The sequence below is a fragment of the Oratosquilla oratoria genome, chromosome 15, assembly GCF_046742065.1.
Source record: "Oratosquilla oratoria isolate Oo_2021 chromosome 15, ASM4674206v1, whole genome shotgun sequence".
Classification (NCBI taxonomy): Eukaryota; Metazoa; Arthropoda; class Malacostraca; order Stomatopoda; family Squillidae; genus Oratosquilla; species Oratosquilla oratoria.
This window is the reverse complement of record NC_134791.1, coordinates 31,639,572-31,641,299: the sequence shown is the minus strand read 5'-3', so window position 1 is coordinate 31,641,299 and position 1,728 is coordinate 31,639,572. Positions and strand designations below refer to the sequence as shown.

Genomic DNA, 1,728 nt, shown 5'->3' with positions numbered 1-1,728 from the left:
CTAAAGCAAGTCAAAATTTAACTCATATAGATCATGTAAATATATACTTATACGTTCAATTTGAAGTGTGTATCTTAACATAACCTTATATCATTAACTGTACTTGTATAATATCTTTAATTTTGACCCACCTAAAAAAATGGCTCCCCCTAATAAAATGACCCCCCCCTAACAAAACTCCTCCGGACGCAGACTGGTTCGGAGACCATTGCTCTACAATTTGTTGTTTTTTTCGTCCAGCTTCTTGGGTTGTGCTTTTTTGCTCTGGTGTTGGATGGCTCGCGCAAAAAAAAAAAAAAAAAAAAAAAAAAAGGAGAGGGTAAGGGGCTTGTCTTAGACAGTGGTGGATCCAGGATATATATATATTTTTTTTTTTGGGAGGGGGGAGGGAGACTAACCTGAATTTTGTAAATGTAGATGACGCTTTGGGAGGGGGCTAACCTGAATTTTGTAAATACAGATGACGTTTTTAAAGAGATGTATTCTGTAGCACGAACACGATAATTGTGAATATAAATTGAAGTATATGTTCTCTCTTTAGTTTTTTCCAGAATATTAGACAAAAGTAATAATCTTACATTTTAAAGATCTACCATTAATGATGTGTTGAATATGCTTTTGCCTCTGTAATACCTTTTTCTGCCATGTGCCGGTGTGTACGTGGCGGGTTTCTCGACCTGTACAATGAAGTAATAAAGTAATTTTTTGAGGGGGTTTCAGCCCTTCTGAATCCGCCATTGGTTTCAGAATGGGGAAAGGAGATAGAGTAAACAGATTTTCAGACTCAAAGTGTTGGAATGTTGGTCTTTCTACAAATTACAATTTTGCAGGTTACGCAAACTACAGGATATACTTTTTAAACCGTCATAGATTGACAAGAATAATATATTTTTCACTAAGTCATCATGCAAAGTTGGAAGGGAAAGGGATGTGATTTTGATATGTGGTTGTATAACTTACGGATGCACAGGAATAAAAAAAATCAATGTGGGGAAAATGAAATCAAGAAAAAATATTTGTATCTAAAAGTATATTTATCCTAAAATCTGAATTGCGTTCAATGCCACAAACATGTACAACTTCGCTATATATATATATTCGACCAGTGTATTGTTATCTGAGCTTGTCTAAGTCGTTAGGGTTTTTCGAAAGTCTGAACAAAGATTAAGGGAAACATTGTCACCCTATGCAGTCTTGTACTCACGAAACATACATTCACATTTATGGGATATGTTGTAATAAAATCATGAAACCCGGCTCTGAACGAGCTTCGAACCCAGGAGCGCGTGGAGCGTTTAGTGTGGACGAATGGTAATGTGTGGAGCCCACGCCAGGCGGTCCTCTGTTCGAAGCTCGCTCACGGCCGGCTTTAATGAAAACATTCATATTTTCATTCAAACTGTAGATAAGGGACAGAAACTGTGGAATCAGATGGCTACTTACGGTGGCATTCTTAAAAAAAATCTTTCCTTATATAAATCTTATATAAATCCTTGGAAGGGAAAGAGTTATACAAGGAAATATTTTTTAAGAATACCACCGTAAGATTCTTACGGTGGTATTCTTAAAAAAATCTGCTGCCAGCGAGTTGGACCAAGGGCATGGTTCAGTAAATTCCCCACTACAAAGTCCAATGTAAAGGGCACCGTTCGAGCCTCCTGATTGGGGGAGCTCACGACGTTAAACCGAATCTGAAGACTGAAATCACAAGAATTGAGCGACACACCA

The 1,728-nt window shown here is 37.4% G+C and overlaps 1 protein-coding gene across 1 annotated transcript in view; it reads right to left on the bottom strand.

The window, feature by feature from the left end:
- Positions 1 to 1,026: 1,026 nt before the first annotated feature.
- LOC143033029 (uncharacterized) overlaps positions 1,027 to 1,728 on the bottom strand; it is a 47,124-nt gene continuing 46,422 nt past the window's right edge. Inside the window, exon 9 of the mRNA XM_076198228.1 lies at positions 1,027 to 1,728. This exon is cut by the window's right edge and continues 954 nt beyond it. The gene's annotated coding sequence lies outside the window, so the exon portion shown is untranslated.